The following is a 19,869-nucleotide window of genomic DNA, read 5'->3' as shown; positions in this document are numbered from 1 at the left end:
CAATGCTGCACTATGAGAATACACCATATCTCGCGAACATTACTGACCAAGCCTACATTGGCCTTAGGACTGACAACCGCAGGCAATATGGTGGACAGAGTTGGGTTCTGAGGATATAAAATGTCCTGAAGGCCCTGACCCCAGATCATTACCAGCTCTCCTAGCACATTCCTGGCTTTAGACAAGGAGCTCTATTTTATTCTCAGTACATTGTGGCCTCAGGAAAAGCTCCCAAGGCCCAGGCCTCAGGCTGTTATTGTCTCTGCCAAGTGTGTGCCTGGGTCTGAGAAGAGCTATCTCAGTCTACATACATGAGGACCTTAAGGAAAGACATGTTGGATAAGGATAGCTCACCAAACAAGAGTCTCTCTCTCTCTCTCTCTCTCTCTCTCTCTCTCTCTCCAAACCCCCTCTCAATTGTGATATTTTTACTTACATTACAAATGTCGCCCAACTCTCCTGTTCCACCTCCCAGCATTCTTTACCCCACCCCCTCCCCTTTTACTCTGAAAGGTGCTCCATCACCCCACCTCCACTCCTGCTATCCACGCACCCAGAACCACCTCACATCTGCCGTTCTCCTTGATGGCATCAAGTCTCTACAGGATTAGGTGTATAGTCTCCCACTGAGTACACACAATGCGGTCCTCTGCTACATATGTTCCTGGGGCCATGCACCCGTCCATACATGCTCTGTGGTGGATTGTTTAGTCTCTGTGAGCTCCCAGGGATCTGGGTCACTAGACATTGTTGGTCTCCTTAAGGGATTGGCGTCTCTCAGAGCCTCTTCATTCCTTCCCCTAAGTCTTCCCCTAACTCTGACCTGAGTCCAATGATTGGCTGTAAGTATCTGTATCTGTCTCAGTTGTTGTTAGAGCCTTTCAGAAGACAGCCGTGCTCAGCTCCTGACTGCGAGTGCACAGGTGTTTTTCCCTCTCAAATGGCTGTCAGCTGGTGTAGTCTTTCCACTGAGGCAGAACTATGCTTTTCTCAATTAGAAAATGGGCACTTGAGGCACACCAGGCCTTAATGTTGGTTATGATGTTGTAATGACTCATGGAGATGCTTATTACAGTCCTGATTTTTGCTATGAGCATGTGACAAGAAAATGGACATTTGTGTTGTACATTACAGTTGTCCCACCTGTTATGGTTTGAAGCCATATATCTAGACAAACCTGGTGAACAAATATGTGAATCCTAGCATCCTAGTCTCTAGCCAGACGGCTTAGCACACTACTCATCTGTGGGGTGTTTTTGAGGCAGTCGCTATCAAGTAAGTGCTTACTGTTACTATTTCCTAAGCCTGGTAAGTCCTTTACATTATTAATTCTACTCTTCTCCATCACAGGTTAATATGGCAGTGCTCCACAATATATGAGATGCCTTTTAACAGCTCTACCCAATTAAATGCAGGTGGATCTTACACATAAGTAGTAAATGCTGAGGGCAGAACTTGTTTAAGAATCAAGACAAACTAGGGTTGTCCATGTTTGGCATCCTGCCCATGACATTTCTTCAAGCAAGCTCCTGGACCAAATGTTTTGAGCAGATTAAGCCCTGGTAGTGAAGTTATCCAGAGGTCACCACCTGATGTACCAAATGAGGAGCACCACAAGGGACCTCAAAGATGGCCACATCTGGCTACATGTGACTGATGCTTCCCATCCAGCACCAGGGAGGACCCACCACCCCAGCTCCAGTGCTCACCCACTTTCTCCTCTTCATGGAGATAGACCCTGTGCTCAACATGTGTCAAAAATCGAACTTTCTTGAGGTCAGCACACAGAAGCCAAGAACATCATTCAAAGCAGGACACAGAGAGTCATTCAAGCCGGTTAAGCTAAAACAAACTTCAACAAGGCACCAGGAAGAACCTCCCTCTCAGTCTGATTGGCAGGTCTGCCTGGTGTCCTTGATTGGCCAGTGAGTCTTACCTGTCCTCAAGGTTAGAGTGTGCTTCCAGTCCTGTGCTAGAACTTTCTTATATCTCAGGTCAAGTTTGCACTCCCGTCGCATTTGTGCCTGTCCTCCAAGAATGTCATCCATCTGCACTTCCACCCAGCCCTGGAGGAGGACACGCCATTGCAACTGAGGCTGTGAGGGTTTGTTCACCTGTTTTCTCCTCCCCTTTGTGGGCAGTGATCCTGCACTCATCATGACCTGACTTCATAGCTTGTTTGAGAATTCTGCACAGCATTTTCCCTTCTTTCTGCTATCTAGGGCGATAACCTGTTACTTGACTTCCGCTGGAGGTATAAAGCTGGCTCATCAGAAGAAGAAGCCCAGTTAAGAGCCCAGGCTTTTAACATTAAAGAGGGATTTTAGGAAACATGTGTTTGCTATGTGGCTTCATACAATTCCCTTCTACTAGATGATACATATGAATAAAACCCGGGAGAAAACCAGGAAACAAATGACAAACAGTGTGGAACACTACTTATAGTCAGCACATCTTTCTCAATGGCAGGGTGGGGAAAAAACCCACAGTTGTGTTAGCACAGATTCTCTAGATCAAAATATCTCATAGAGAGGGTGAATTTTTCTGTGTATGTAGAAAGAAGATTTATTATAATGTCTCAGAGACAGTTGTCCTCTTCTTCTAATAATGGCTGTCTGCCAAGGCCAAGGGAAACTTCAAAATCAAGAACTTATTTTCCAGTGAAATGGAGCTGCAATTTCCCTGAGCCCAGCATGAAGCCAGAAAAGAAAACTCTTGCTTCCTAAAGTCACTACTTAAAGTTAATAGCCTGGGTACCCTTCCCCTTGTGAGTCAGATTGATATCTTCAGTGCACCTGAGGAATGGGCTATGCAACATATTAACCTTGATTACATGAAGGGAAGGCAAGTGCTCTGAGGAAAACTCAAGCAAGGTTTGAATTTAGATCCTGTCAAGTGCAGGGTCATTGCTAACAAGGAGAGTAACAGGCAGCTGAATAGCCTGAGGTGGAATAGTGGGGTCCTTCCATAGGGCTGCTTGGTGTGAAATTCCTCTTGCAAGGCAGGGCACAAATGCTAAGTGATTGCAAACCACTCCTAAGATCTGTAAAAAATTTCACCCTGGACTAGAGGCACAATTTAACTGTAAGGAGTGGTCAGGCTTACTGGCCAATCTAGAACTCAATCCAGACCTGCCATTCAAAGAAAGAGGCGAGATCTTCCGGGTACCTTTCTTCAAGTTCCCTGTGGCTTTGCAGAACAGGATAGTTCACTGTTTCCTGCTCTGAGCTCTGCTGTTCTGTGTTGTGCTGTGAGGGGACCTCTTGGAAGCCCTGAAATCTGAACATGGTAAGCACAGTATATCGTCCCACAATGGGGAGGAACAGGTGGCTGATCAGAGTGTGCTGAGGTGCAGGCTCCTATCAGTGGTTGGATGGGAAACATCAGCTAGATGTGACTACCTGTGCGGTTTCTAGTGATGCGTCTTACTTGCTAAATAAGATGGTGACCTCTGAATAACATTACTATCAAGGCTGGATCTTCCCACATCATGTGTACCATTGGTTTGCTTGTAGAAGCATCATGGATGCTTTTCTCAATTCTGAAGGACAAGTCCTAAACATTTTGTGTTTTACACAACACATTGAGAGGGCAGGTATGAAACTAATAGGTCTATTTTAACCTATGGTTTGTTTTCGTTTCATTTTTTATTGCAGTTTTCATATTTCTTTACATGTATAGTGTTTTGGATATTTTGTGGCAAGGGAACTTTTTTTGTTTCACTCTATTTGGTATTTTGGATGCTTCATGTACCTTAATAGGAATCTTTATCTTTAGTTTAGAAATTATTCTTGTAAGATTTCATTAAAACTATTTTCTTGACCTTTGAGCTGATATTCTTTTATTACTGTCAATTGAAGTCTTTGCTTTTGATAAATTGCGGTGTTCCTCGTTATTTAGTGCCAGTAAAATTTTATACACAAATACTTTTTTGACCAATAAGTCTGTTTATTCTATTTATTTTACTTTCTTGTTTGGTGTGTGTGAACCTTGCCTCTGTAATTGTTGACATGCAGGCAATTTCAATGGTCTGCTCTCAGGGACTGAGTACTTGCTTAAGTCATTACCTGCCTCCATCAGCTGCTGCTGTTGTCAGGTGTGATTTAAATACATGGAGCACTAGCTTCAGCTGCTCTCTATATTTGTTCCCTGTTTCTGTTCTCTACACAAACCCCCGCTATAGTCTTTCTCTACTCTCATCCCAGGCTCTCTGCTCCCTATATGTGTTCCAGTGCACAGGTCCTCTTGTGCACCCCTACCCCTTCCCCAGGTTCTCACTCCTCTCCTTTCAACAAAACAACTTCTTTTGTATCAGAACTCTTGCACGTTTTAATTTTTGAGGACCTGCTGTGACAGGACACCTTGTATTTCTTGTTGACATATTTTCCTGGCTTATGCGAATTATATTCCTATGCTGATATCTAAGTATCTGGGTTTGTGGTGATATGTCTAGATACTTGTCTCTGGGTTTGTCTTGTTTAGGTGGTAATTTTAGTCCCAAGGTATTGTTTGCTGTCTGTATTTTCAGAGATGTTGGCTGCGTTTTTCCCATTTTACTGACCTGTTTGGTGGGTATGTTCAAGAGGGAATGCTTGCTCATGTTGAAAGCTGGCAGAAGTCTCAGGTAGGAAATTATGATCTTAATAATCCACCAGGAGACTTAGTCAGGAGAGAGGTTATGCTGACTCTGGTTTTTGTACAGTGTTAGGTAGAGCTGTGTAAATTGCATGTGGGATAATAGTGTGGTGAATCTTATGGAAAACCTAACTTTTCTCCTGGCAGGCATGGCATGTGGTTGAAAAAGGAGTGTACACTCCTGTCTACTGGAAGAGGAAGGGTTTATTCTGTACCATTTATATATTGGAAAAAAAGGACTTGCTTTCTGATTTTAAAAGATTCGACCTTCTAGATATTGCCTTGAGTGTCAGAAGACACTTTAAACATCAGAACTGTGTAGGAGTTCCTGCAGACTATTAGGATCACTGTAGACTGAATGCATTTTCATCACAGGATAAACATGAGCCTATAGCATCCTGGGTCAGAATGCAGTTCTTGTGTCCCCTGGGTATCCTCACAACGTGGGGTTTCAATTGTCTGCTGGGTTAAATGCATCTTCTCCCAATGAGGCCAGACATGGAGTACAGTTAAAGGAACAGATACCAAAGATATGCAGCAGCTTTAGGGACACTGCCTGTTCCAGTCGTTGGAGGACCCTCATGGAGACTAACCTGAACTTCTGCTACTTATATGCCAGGGGACTTAGTCCAGCCTGTGTCTGCTATTTGGTTGGTGGCTTAGTCTCTCAGTGTCCCCAAGGTTATAGGTTAGTTGAGTCTGCTAGACTACCTGTGGAGTTCCTACCATCTTCAGGGCCTTCAATCCTTCCCCAACTCTTCCTTAAGCATCTACAAGGTCCATCCCTTGTTCACTTTGGTTCTCTGCATCTATTTCAGTCAGCTGCTGGGTGAAGCCTCTCATTGGACACTTATGAAAGTCTCCTGTCTGGGAGCATAACATTGTATCCATAATAATGTTAAGGATTGGAGATTGCCCATAAGGTGAGTCTCTAGCTGGACGAGTTTTAACTGGGCATTCAATCATCCTGTGCTCTAGGTGTGTTCCTGACTTTCTATTAGGCGGGAAACATTTTGTTCTGTGTGTCTACTGTGCTGTAGTTGAAACTGATCCTTCAGCTTTCTTCTCATGCTCCCATACAGTCAATATTTAAACTCTGTCCCTGAATCACATAAGATGCTTTAGCCCTATTTGCAATTAATGCTAAGTTATTTTGCAAGCCTGGGGGCTTAATTTTTTAATTTTATTCCTTCGTATTTTTTTTCAACACAAATTCTCTCTGTGAAATCCTTCCTGTCCTCATAGTCGACATAGGGACCACATAAGCCACCTGACATGTTTTTTCACAATAAGTATATATTTTTGTGCAACTTTTAATCCTCATGTTTCACTTTGAAATTTGGCCAAATATATAGGTTATATTCTATTTCTCAAGTTGATATGTGTTCATTACATCAATACTACCGGAGTCTTCAGGGTCCTTGGATTCCAGGTGTGTGATGTTCTTCTGCACACTTGTGGCTGTTCTGAAATGTTTGAATAAATAATATGTTGCCTATGTATAGGAATATGTATATCATATGTTTCTTCTTTACACTTGTCATAAGATGGTCTCAGAATTCTTGATGTTGAAGTAGTTAGTAGTTGATAGTCCCCATGTGTATCTGAGAAATTGACAAACACAATGTGGAAGGCCAGCTAGAGCTTTCCACTGCTGAGCTCTTTCTCCTGCCTTACATTGCTTATTTATGATCAACATTTAAATTATTATAGTTTCATCTGTTAATTTGTAACTGTTTAAGCATGCATTGCCTTTTAATAAAATTTTATTAATGTTATAGTTTAAACTGTTGCACTTCATGCTTGTGCAAGATGAGTATGGATCTGAAGTGAATGTATAGTTATTGGTGGGAACTTTTAGTAAAGAACTGTGAGTTCTCTATGATTTTTGTTTCCTTGGTTGATTTTTGTAGGGATTAAGGGTCTTAATATATAACTTTTGGTCTCATAGAACATATTACATAGGCCATGCCAGCATCCAGCTGTTTGACATATACCTGCCTGTACCTCTATGACTAAGGACATGTGCAAATACACCCAGTTTACCCATCAGACTTGTAGTTAGTAATTGTTCATACAACTTTTCAGATATCTAATCAGTATTGTGGATGTTTCCTGTGCATTTTCCTCTCAATTGGAATTTCCCTTTCAGGGCTGTATGTTATTCAAATTGTTCAAAAGCAACACACATGAATTTTATAATTCAAGCTCCTTCTAAAATGACACAGTGATTGTAAATTTTGAGTCAAAATATAAGTGGAGTGCCAAAATTATATGAATATGTTTTCGAGAAAATATGTGTTTTCTTTACATTGATGTTGTACATGTATGGGATATTTAGGATGCAGTGACTTTTGATGATGTGCATGTGAACTTCACTGAGGAAGAGTGGAATTTGCTGGATCATTCCCAGAAGAATCTCTACAAAGAAGTGATGTTGGAAACCTACCTGAACCTCCATGCTATAGGTAAGACTGTTATTTTTTCTAAAGGAAACAAATGTTTATTGGTTATTGAATATCTATCATTTTAATTGTGAATAGTGAAGATTGAGCTGAATAATTCAATTTCACTAAATTTTCACTGTAACTTTCATGGTGCAGTGAAAATTCACAGTACCTTGATTTTTTTTCCTAATTTCCAATAGTATATCATTCATTTCTGGTACTGTGTTTTAGGCTATAATTGGGAAGACCATCATCTTGAAGAACATTTTCAAAGTATTAGAAGACAAGAAAGGTAACTTTCATGTGCAAGCTGATACCAATTTGTCTCTGAGGAAATTTTAATATCTTAAGGAATCTTCAGCAAAAACAAGAGTGTAAAATAACAGTCCTTTAACTGTAGCTATGATTATAATATTCTTACAAAACCATGTATCTCAAGGTCCGATACCTGATTTGTGTATCCCTTTGATAAGTAGCTTCTTTAGAGCTATGCTGTGGACCTGCCAATCTGTAGCGTCTCATAGTATTTAGAAACTGCACATTGAATAGTGATAAATTTATATCCAACACATTTTAATAAAAAAATCGTCTACAGAAAATTTGGTGATACTCATATTCTTGTAGTAATATGGTTAAATTGGGTGAGACTGCATTTTATGAGAATCAAGAATGTTGTTGTGGAGAAACATTAGTCCATATTGCACATGTTATAAGAAATAAAAATTCAAGCAGTTTGAATGTAATGTGTAAACTTTTCACTTATGACTCTTTTTATTAGGTATATCATGTGTCATAATGGATAATAATTATGTGAGCATTGTAATATTGAAAAAAGAAATATAAAATATTTGTTCTGAAACAAGAAGATATGTAGTATTCTGCCTTTGAAAGTAATTAGGAATATGAAAGACATTTGCAATTACTCATTTTTTTAGTTTTACAGGGAGTATCCCTAAACTGAAAGTGTAGATAACCTTTATGGGCACTAGGAATTTGGAAATTTTTCTTTGGGTCCTGGTTCCCAGTCAAAAGTGTTGTAATTCACAGTAGAGGAAAAATATGGATACAATCAGTGTTATAAAGATCAGAGTTTTTATAACTTTCTTCAGATAGCTAAAATATATCATATAAAAAGAGGGTACTATAAATATGAGCCATGTAATAAACATCACAGCTGTCTTGAACAACTCATGATGAGTGAGAACACCATGAACATATAAAGTGCTAAATCCTTAAGATCTGATGCTTTTTTATACCGTTAGACAAATTGTAAACATAATTCATATTGATTACATGATTGATCAGAGTAATGAATGCCGTAAAGTTTTCACATGTGCTAATTATCATTGCAGGCATGTAAGAAGATATACTGGAGTGAAACGCTATGAGTGTCATATATGTGGTAAAGTCTTTACAAGATCAAGTCATCTCCAATATCATAAAACAGCACATACTGGAGAGAAACCTCATGAATGTAATCAATGTGGTAAAGCCTTTACAAGACCCAGTCATCTCCAAACACATACAATGACACATACAGGAGAGAAACCTTATGAATGTGATCAATGTGGTAAATCCTTTGCACTGCACAGTTATCTCCAAATTCATAAAAGAACACATACTCGAGAGAAAACTCATGAATGTAATCAGTGTGGTAAAGCCTTTGCATGTCACAGTGATCTCCAAAGACATAAAAGAACACATACTGGAGAGAAACCTTATGAATGTAATCAATGTGGTAAAGCCTTTGCCTATCACAATGATCTCCGATATCATAAAAGAACACATACTGGAGAGAAACCTTATGAATGTAATCAATGTGGTAAAGCCTTTGCAGGACCCAGTCATCTCCAAAGACATAAAAGAACACATACTGGAGAGAGACCTTATGAATGTAATCAATGTGGTAAAGCTTTTGCACAGCACAATGATCTCCAAAGACATAAAAGAACACATACTGGAGAGAAACCTTATGAATGTAATCAATGTGGTAAAGCCTTTGCCTATCACAGTAATCTCCAATATCATAAAAGAACACATACTGGAGAGAAACAATATGAATGTAATCAATGTGGTAAAGCCTTTGCACAGCGCAGTAATCTCCAATATCATGAAAGAACACATACTGGAGAGAAACCTTATGAGTGCACTCAATGTTTTAAAGCCTTTGCACAGCATAGTCATCTCCAATATCATAAAAGAACACATACTGGAGAGAAACGTTATGAGTGTAAACAATGTGGTAAAGCCTTTGCAAGACCCAATCATCTCCAGTATCATAAAAGAACACACACCGGACAGAAAACTTATAAATGTCATCAATGTGGCAAAGTGTTTTCACCAGGGATAAGTCTCCAAATTCTGTGTGCTGGAGAGAAACATAATGAATATGATCATGAATTAAGTAGGAATTAGGAGGGTATCATAGTAGGATATGATAGACATGGGTGCTTGGGATTATTTATATTCTGGAGGTTTTTTTTTTTTTTTATGCTTTTGCAAAGAAGTTTGCTGCCCTTGTCTAAAGAGTTTCCTTGAGGTTAAGGTAAAACTGTTTACACTACTTGTATTGACAAAGTACGTCACGAAAATCACTGCATAGAATTTGGCCTGAAAGTTTTTAACAAGCATAGAAACTAAGAAAGGAAAAATAAAAAAAAAAGAAAGGTTCAAAATACAAGGCATCATCAGGAAGTTAAATGACGTTTAATCTTGTGATCAAGGTTATTCAATGGCATTAAAGGAATGGTTACATTAGGACAAGATTACATTCAGGTAAACATGGATTTGCAGTTGTATGAAAGAGAACTGTATCATGTTAGGGATTTTTATTACCTGGTTATTGTTTTTATATAGACATATGAAGATATAAGTATGTGTCAAATTGCTAAGGGATATATTTGGATTCTGGGTTCTGAATTTAAAATATAAACAGAAAGGCTTAGTTCATGTCATTGTGTTACATGCTTTTTAACCCACCCTTACAAGACAGAGTCATGCAGGTCTTTGAGATCAAGGTAGATCTCTAAGCAAGTTCCAGGAAAGCCAAGATTAGGCAGTGATATATTTGAAATATAGAAAGCTGCTCATAAAGTAACAGAAGGAGCTGTGTTCCAGCCCCAGTAAGCAGCAGAACTCAGCAGCTCGGTCTTAAATGGTAATAATACAGAGACAATTGATGCTGGCTAGCTAGAAATTAGAGGTGATGAAGAAGAAATCAGCATCACTGTGGTGAAAACTGACTGGTATTTTCGGAGTGACAGAAAAGGTGTGTTCTAGAGCTCACCAAGGTTGGACATAATGTTGCAACTGGGTTTGGTCATGTGTAAGAATAACTCAGGTGGTATTAAATTTGAGTTCATGAAGTTGTCATGCAGAACAGCTGAGGCTTGGCACCACTGAGCAAGCATAAGGGAGGCTATGGGTCAGGACTAGTTCTAGCAGAAGAACCCAGCATCTTGAAGATGGAAGTACCATGGGATGAACAGCAAGAACAACAGGAGCAGTAGAATGGAGTCAACCAGAGCTTAAAGTGTTACAGAGGGCAGAGCTGGAAAAGTGACCCAATCTCTTTGGAGGAGCAGAGAAGATCATGTGTGGATCCAGGACATTGAAACAAGAACCTGTGAAATTGAAGTTATCTTAGAGACCCCAAGTTTTTGAGATGTTAGAACTGTATGATACCTGCTCAGGAATTGAATAAAACCAGTCAAAGAGAACGAATTGTGCTTCAGTGAACAAAGCAGAAAGGAGTTGGAGATCTGAAGAACACTTTGACATCAGACATGGAGATGCAGAGTTTGGAGATTGTTCTGCTGGCTTTGGTCTTCTTTAGGTCTAGTTTTTCCTCATGATTACCTTTACGAATAATAAAGTATATCCTGTGAATTTCAAGGTATATGATGTGCTTTATTGTTTCCTGTAATAAAGCTGATTACTCTTGCATGATAGGATTAATCACAGAAGAGTCTTTGACGTTTGGACTTTTAACATTTTTGAGACTTTGATAGATGATGGTGCCTTTTGACATTGGAGATCATGTGTTTTGCAATATGCTTTCTTTAAGTATGGTTGCTATACACTCTTGTGTTTGAACAATCATATGGGACCAGGCAGTGGAATGTGGTCGTTATGACTTATGTGAGGGAGGGTGTGGCACTAATAGCAGGTGTGCTTTTTTGCAGAAAGTTTAACAGTGTTGGGGTGGGTTTGGGGTTCCTCCCAGTGCTGAAGAAACCCTCCTTTTAGCACCCTGGAAGATGTCTCTTCTTAACTTTCTTTGGATCAAGATGCAGAACTCTCATATCCTTCTCCAGCATTATGTTTGCCTATATGCGTACCATGTTTCCTCCTATGAGGAAAATGCTCTAAATTTCTGAAATTGAAACACGGCCCCAATTAAATTTCTGCTTTTATAAATGATGCATTGATCATTTCATCTATTCTTAGTATTTAAAATTTAATTTAGAATAAAGTGAGTCAATTTAGATTGGTGAAGCTTCTGCACAATTCTGCAATCTTCTTCATCATGTAAGAATTAGTACTGAAGATAATCCTTGTGAATATATTTGGTATGGTGAAGGCTTTGTAAAAATCTGTAGTCTTTATCATTATGAAATTACGCATGCTGGAGAGAAATTATATGAAATACAGCAATGTGGTAAAGCATTTAGATTGTGTGTCCATTGAAATCCATCACAACTCAACTATCAGAAGAGTGGAAATGATATTAAATTATTGTAACCAAGTCAGTACTGATAAATCTGGGCGAGAAAAATACACTCCCATGCTTATCTGAAATATTCTACTCCTATCCACACCGAGTCTGAAAGTTATGTAGCTTCAATTCTTGAAATCCACAAATACCAGTGACAAGTTAAATCTACATTTTCCCCTCAATCACTACATTTTTCTATTCTTAATGTATTTCAACTGATACAGAATATAGATGTTATGTTCTTGCCTATCATAGCCATATGTTCTTTTGTGGATAGGGACAGGCATTATATTTTGAGGAATAAAACAGGAGTAATGAAAATTACAGTTATGAATTCTTGTTAGGTTTTGGGGAACAGAACATGAATAATGAAAGCTACCTTGATATTGTTAAGTACTAAAATCAACTATAACCTGGCACTTAAATTTAGTTTGAACTTACCTTTAAATGAATGTTGTTAACAAAAAGGCAGTCCTTAGGACAAATTTCTTTTTCCTTGTTCCCAACATTTATATATTATAGTCATACATATATACGTATGTCATATACACACACACACACATATATATATATATATATATATATATATGTAAGTCATCAGATCAAATGTACAGCAGAACACATCTTACATATGCATTAAGTGTGATAAGACATTTTCACAGCACATTTATCTATAAATATATAAACGAACACATCCTCGAGAGAAATGCTGTGCTTAAGCAATGTGTTAAAGTATGTAACAGTAGTCTTAGAAAAAGACTATGAAAAAGTCATAAAAAAAGTCATAATTCAGATAAACCCCATAAACATAGACGATGGGTTAATATTTTGCACTTTGTGGTATCCTTGTACAAGTGGAAACTGTTTGCTATGCAATCAGTCTACTAAAGCCCTTCCATGTTAATGTAGTCTTTGAAAACAATCAAGAATACCAAATGTAATCTGTGACTACAAAGAATTTGGCCAGATCTGAAGCAACACACATACATTGTTACACTCAAGATTATTTATTTTTGTTAAAAAAAAAAACTGTGACAAGTGTCAAGAATCAATTTAGACTTTATGATGTCCCTCGATTTTATTTGCACTTGTAAACATGCATTGAGAAAAGAAACATGAAGGCAACAGTAAGGAATCCTTTTTGTATTTCACAGTTCCCTTAAGTTACATTAAGGAACTTTTGCAGGTGTAAAAAACTATGGCTGTGCACTAGTGCCTTTTATGTAGTAATGATAAACTATAATGTCTAAAGCCACTTCTAAAATAAGTTTAATTTGTTTTATTATTCCAGAGGGATGTGGGTTGACCACGAAAGTGGAAACACAGCAAGTGTCTCTCAAGTGGGAGAATTAGCCTGAGGCAGAGAGACTGTTCAAATTGCTTATCCAACACAAGTCTTCATCCAAGTGTTCATCCCTGGACCATATACACACAACCAACAGAAATGCACTCAGCATATTGTATTCTCATATTTGTACATACTTTCTAAAACTTTCTAAAACATATTGTATTCTTATATTTGTACATACTTAAAATGATTGACGTGGTAGATGTAGTGAAGGCAATGGGAGAGCAAAGACATAACAAAATATACTTTCATTAGAAGGTCAAATAATTTTTCAATAAAAGTGCAGGTAGACAGGCAGAATGCTAGTGAAGAACATTGTGAACTGAAAGAAAACATTTTTAATTCACAGAACAACATGGTAGGTGATCCACTCCTGTAAATACAGTCTCAAAGGATCTGATGCTCCTCCGGCCTTGCAGGAACTGCACAAAGATATTCGCAGGCAACACATCCAAGAACATAAAATAAAAAATGACACTAATAATGAATTCACTATAGTCCTGTCTTAGCCCTGAGACAGAGCACAGTAAGGGCGAGTTAAAATGGGCTCCTTCTAGTCTAGATTTAGGCGCAGCTGTGGCCACCCTTGGAACCATCCTCCTTAGAGTCAAAACTGAACATATAACAGAGATTATGAACCAAACGTATATGGCAGATATTTATAGATATTTCATCCTAAAGCAAAAGAATACACCTTATTCTCAGCAGCACATGGTGCCGTCTCTAAATTTGATCACATGATCAGTAGCGAAACAGGACTCAACAAATACAAGAAGATTGAAAATAACCCAATGCATCTTATCACATCACCAAAGACTTAGGCTGGGTTTGAGAAAAAAAAAAAAAACAACAACAACAGAAATGCCACATAAACATGGAAACTGAACAACATCCTACTCAATGATATCTGGAACACGGAAGAAATAAAGAAATTAAAGACTTTTTAGAATTTAATGAAAATGCAGGCACAACATACCTAAAATTTGGCACACAATGAAAGCAGTGCTAAGAAGACTCATAGCTCTGAATATTTGTAATTCCCACAAAATCCATGGAGATTAGGGGACACTCATTCACTATTGTGTTTCCGTTCACAGTGAGCAGTAGGGCCCAGCCTTAGAGGAGGTTTGTGACTATCTTGAAGGCACAGTGCAGCAGAGGCAGGATTAAGTCTTCAAAGCAAGTCTTAATTGCAAATAATAAGCCAATTCTCAGCTACAGAAGACATTGCTCTAACCGGAAACAAATATTAAATACCAAAGCTTCTGAGCAAAAAAATTAAATTCTTAAATATGAGGAAAGTGTGGAGAATAGAAATAAATAAGGGATTAGAGCGTTTACACATAGAGAAAATGAAATTGAAAAAGCAGTAGGAACCATTGATTTTTTAAAATGATAAACATGTTTGAAAAAGACACATAGGTATATTAAAATTTGAAAAGAGCAGACATTTGTTGGTAGAGGGCATGACAGTAAAAAGATAGTTTTTGACTTTGTCCCTATGGGCAACGTTACTGGGGCCAATCACAGCACAGAGAATGCATTGTCTCACAAATTTGTTTGCTGACTTAACTATATCATTGAACATTCCACAGGAGAATCCCCTATTTGGTAATTCAATATTCACTGGCTCAAGCTAACCTACCCAAATTTCACACACCCCCAATCTGGTGTGTTTTCTTTCCCATATATGCATTAATACATTCTGGGAATTTACTGGGATTAAAGGCGTGCACCACCATGGCTCAGCAAAAATATCTTTAATGACAGCATGAATTCAGCTCTGACTAATGCTCTTTTAGTTTCATGCCCCACGTTATACTTTAGACAATTAAATAGGGACAGGAGACTGCAAGTCTCATCTATTAGGTAGATGGAAGTTTAACACAGAAAAGATATTCCTGAAATTATTTCCTAAGTACATCTGTGCCTCATACAAAGGGTCATTCTTCAGTGACAGGGTCGTAAGTCGGAAGTCTCAAAGTATGAAAATGGAGGTAAATATACCTATATATTTGTGGTGGGAAAGTCTTATAGAAGCCACGCCTTATGGTAAGTAGATCTCTTAACAATAGCAATTTGTCTTTCAGTGGGGGTGAATTGGTCAGTCTGTCGACCATGTTCTCCCCAGCATAGAATTTTAATTTACTCATAGGTATAGAGTGACCAGGATGGAGATATGGTCGTCTCCACAGCCCCTGAGTTGATGTGAACTGTGACATTGTTCTCCTGACTTTGGAAACCATGGGCTGGAGACCTCTAAGGAGAAGGACCTTTCTGTGTCATAGGGAATAAGCCTAAAAAGACATTTCCTGTGGTGGCTTGAAGCATAAGTAGGAAGGCAGAGAAAACACCTGCTGCTTAGATCTCCACTTCCCCACAGAGATGCAAGAGATGTGACCTTTAGAGCAGATATCTCTCTCCTGGACCAAAAACTTTGGTGAGATACTGGGTGCCAGGCATGCTAGGCGTACTCTCTTCTCTTTGGAATTAATTCATGGAGTTCTGTCCATTCTGTATGTCTTCTGTCTGTTGAAGATCACTTGTGTTCTTGGACTTACAAATGCTGTTGGATGACCATCATCCCAAGCAGCCCTCCCCAAAGTGAATCAGGGAAAGACAGAAATGAAAGGCTGACTATGGAACTACTGCTGATGACCAATAAGAGAAATGACTTGTGAAATCCCCTGCTCAAAATCACTTAAGGATTCTTGGACAATATGTCTATATTGTTTGAAACACCATGGTCTGGGGTCTGCAATGTCATACTCATCTTATCATTTTAAGTTCTTGTGTTATAAGAGCTGCAACTTACAGGTGTCCCTTTATAAATTTGTAACATTGGTAAAATAAAGTTGACTTAATACTTTTAACTCAATGTAATTGAGAACATTTGGCATGAGCCAATGCAGGGAAACAGGTCTCTAAGTTACTTCTAAATTGGGTAATATTTTATACAATTCTTATTCTAGAATCCAGACTTATAAAACGAAGAATTTAGGGCAATTATTTAAGATTTACGTTTAAGAACATTCTCACCTACAAAAGGAGTTCAAGGCTGACCGCAACTATGTAAGAAGACTCTCTTAACAAAGGCCAACCTAAAGTGGTAGCCTGTTACTTTGGGAACCTGAGACAGGAGCCTTGCTTAAGATTCGGAGGTGAAGATCAGCCCAGGTAACTGTGCGAGACCCCATCTCACAACCTCAACAAAACAAAGCCTGCAGTCAGCCCTCGAGGCGGGCGCGTGTTCTGAGTGAAAAGACCACTCTGCCCGCCGACGAATGATGAGCAGACAACACACAGAGACTGTGCCCTTTTCAACGCTGGAGCTTTCTTCAGTGATTTGGTGTTCAAATCCCCCAGTATCTCACAAAGAAAGTAAATGAAGTTCTGATGCGTGCTACTGCATGGATCCCACCGAATTAAAGGTCAGTCACAAAATACCATGTACTATATTATTACTCTACCTAGAAGAAATGTGCGGAGCAGGCAGATGTACAGAGACGGACGGACCATGCCCCCCGCCCCCGTGCTGTCCATGGCTGGGATTGAGAGAGAAGCAGGGAGAGGATGGGAGAGGCTGCCAATGGGAGTTCTTTCTGGGCAACAAAAATGTTCTATAAGTGAGAGTGGTAATGGTCACACAACACAATATGCTAAAACAAAAACAAACAAACAAAATCCAACTGAACCATAGCCTGAAGATGGGTTAAGTTTTTAGGGAAGTGAGTTACATATGAATAAAGCAAACCAGCTGCCCCTCTTTCTTAATTTCAATACTTTACAATGAATGTGATAAAGGACAGAGATTATGGAGGTCATTATGGGAAAGCAACAACTCACTACCTCTTGCCAGAATCCAAGATGTCAGTCAGTCATTCAACAAGTATGTATTGAAAACATAAGGCGTGCATTACCCTGCCTTGGGGGTCAAGGGTCTGTGGCCCAATCTAACCCACTGCCAATTTTGTTACAGCCTGCAGGCTAGGAATGGTTCCTATATTTTATAAGGTTGAAAAAAAAAATCAAAAACAGCATAGTGTTTCCTGACATGTGAAAATTAGTATTATTATTTCAGCATCCATAAATAAATATAATGGGAACTCGGCCACACTCACTCGATGGTGCGTTGCCTGTGAACACTTGTGTGAGACAAGGGTCAAGCTGAGGACCTGCAACACGGACCATACAGTCTGCAAAGCCCACGGTACTCACAAGCAGGTCCTTATCGCAAACATGTTAGACCAGATGGGCGGGGAGGGGAGAAGGAGGGGAGGAGAGAGGGGAGAGGGCAGCCCAGGCCTCTCCCCTCAGACCCTGGGGGGCACACTGTAGACCAGGAAGGTCTGAGAACCACACCCGTGAGTGTAAAAACACCAGTAGAGACGCACATGGCCATGCAGGAAGACATCTACGGCCCATGAAGGCCCAGAACTCAGGGACCCGCCCCACACCAGGGCCAATGACAGTGTCCCCCAGAGGGCTTGACTGAGAACCTGGAGGACCCGGCAGGAGTCACGTGTGCAAAGGTTTTGAGGAGATGGAGCTCTGGCTCAGAAAGGCTACTGCCATCATGTCCAAGAACAGGGTGGGGCCGGGGCTTGAGTGGACGCTGCTGTCCTCCCTGCTAGGCCCAACTCCCCAGGGAATGTGCTAGAAGTCCAAGAGTTGGTGGTGTCGGAACCTTGAGCGGGAGACCGGACAAGAAAGGGGAGGAGTGGGGCAGCTGGTGTTCAAGTCCCAATCACACAACAAAGGACTAGTTTATTGTTTTCCAGCATCATCGGGGACACAGTAGATAACAATACCCTCTGGATCTGCAATGTCCCCCAAGCCTGTGTGTTAGGGGGAGGCTCGAACCCCAGACCACGGCACTAGTGCAGTCTCCCCAGGGGAGAGCCAGGGAAAGGCAGCGAGCCACGGGGATGTTCCTGTGCAGGGCATGTGCCCGGGCTTCCTTCCCTCTCTCTGAATCTTTTCCTCTCTGTGCTTCCTCAGAGCTCAGCTCTGTCACACGCTTCCATGCTGCCCGGCCAGAGACAAAAAAGAAACAGAGCTGGCTCCTCATGGACCCACAACCTCTGACAGCACAGCAGCCCAAGGGCGTGTCCCCTCGTCTGTGCATTCACCTCGGGTGTCTTCATGCAGCAGAGGAAAGAGAGCTGAGTAATCTGCCCGCCAGCCACAGACCTGCTTCCTCATTCCCCGAGACACACACACACACACACACACACACACACACACACACAGCCCACCGCTGTGCTACTGCCTGCCCTGTGCCCGCCCCTGCTCCCCTGCCTCGACCCCACCAGCCTCCCCCCAAGCACATTTGATGTCTCTTGACTGTGGGTGGGGGAGGGGAAACTGAGACCCCAGTTGCCTTGTAAATGCTTCATGCTTCACTCAAATGCCAGCATGATTCAAGGATCACTAGGCCTCTGAGGGAGAGACAGAAAACTAACACACACACACACACACACACCTATTCTCTCTCTCTGTCTCTCTGTCTGTCTTTCTCTCTCTTTCACACACACACACACACACACATACACACAGAGGAACACACTCTCACACACACAAACACATACACACAGGAACTCTCTCTCTCTCTCTCTCTTTCACACACACACACATACACACAGAGGAACACACTCTCACACACACAAACACATACACAGAGGAACTCTCTCTCTTTCACACACACACACACACACACACATACACACAGAGGAACACACTCTCACACACACAAACACACATACACACAGGAACTCACTCTCACTCTCTCTCTCTCTCTCTCACACACACACACACACACACACACACATACACACACACACACACACACACACACACACACACACACACACTGCAGGAAATAGCAAAAATAGATAGTCTTTCCCAAAAGTTACACTATCACTAATGTCCTCAGAGAAACAAGAGGCCATCCATGTGTGTCCACGCTGCCAAAGCAGGGCGCTAGAAAAGGAAGAGCTTGAAGCCATTACACATCTTGGAACTTAAAAGTATGCTAATTCCAACAACAGCAGCAGCTGGGTGTGGCACAGCATGAAAGAATGCTCCTCCCCTCCCTCCAGGTCCTGGGTCTAACCCCAGGCCACCTTCTGCCTTGCCCAAAGGGCAGGAGGGTAAACTGAGGAAAGATTTCTATGAAGCCCAGTGGGTAAAGCACGTAACACACAAGTGTGGGGCCTGAGTGCATCCCCCAAACTCACATAAATCAGACACTTAACGCAGGGCGCAGGACAGCAGTACCACAACCCTCCAGCCAGACCAGGGGCGGGTAGAAACCACCGCCTGAAGAGTGACAGGTGACCCCGCCCAGGCAGCAGCAGACAAGGGAGCCTGTCACTAGCAGGGTGGCCGGAGGACTGAACTCTGCATACGTGTGTACCTAAGCGCTCACTCTCACACACACACACTCTCTCTCTCTTTCTGTGTGTGTGTGCATCTCCCCTACACACACACACACACACACACACGCACACACACACACACTCACTCTCTCTCTCTCTCTGTGTGCATCTCCCTTACACACACACACACACACACACACACACACACACACACAGACACTCTCACTCTCTCTTTCTCTGTGTGAATGTGCATCTCCCCTACACACACACACACACACACACACACACACACACACACACACACAGACACTCTCACTCTCTCTTTCTCTGTGTGAGTGTGCA

The 19,869-nt window shown here is 40.8% G+C and overlaps 1 pseudogene; it reads left to right on the top strand.

Moving 5' to 3' along the window:
• The first annotated feature begins 6,982 nt into the window (after positions 1–6,982).
• Positions 6,983–14,267, top strand: LOC127673260 (zinc finger protein 120-like; annotated as a pseudogene).
• The last annotated feature ends 5,602 nt before the right edge of the window (positions 14,268–19,869 follow it).

The sequence above is a fragment of the Apodemus sylvaticus genome, chromosome 22 (genome assembly GCF_947179515.1).
Source record: "Apodemus sylvaticus chromosome 22, mApoSyl1.1, whole genome shotgun sequence".
Lineage (NCBI taxonomy): Eukaryota > Metazoa > Chordata > Mammalia > Rodentia > Muridae > Apodemus > Apodemus sylvaticus.
The sequence above is the reverse complement of the archived record's forward strand: the minus strand, read 5'-3'. Positions and strand labels throughout refer to the sequence as shown.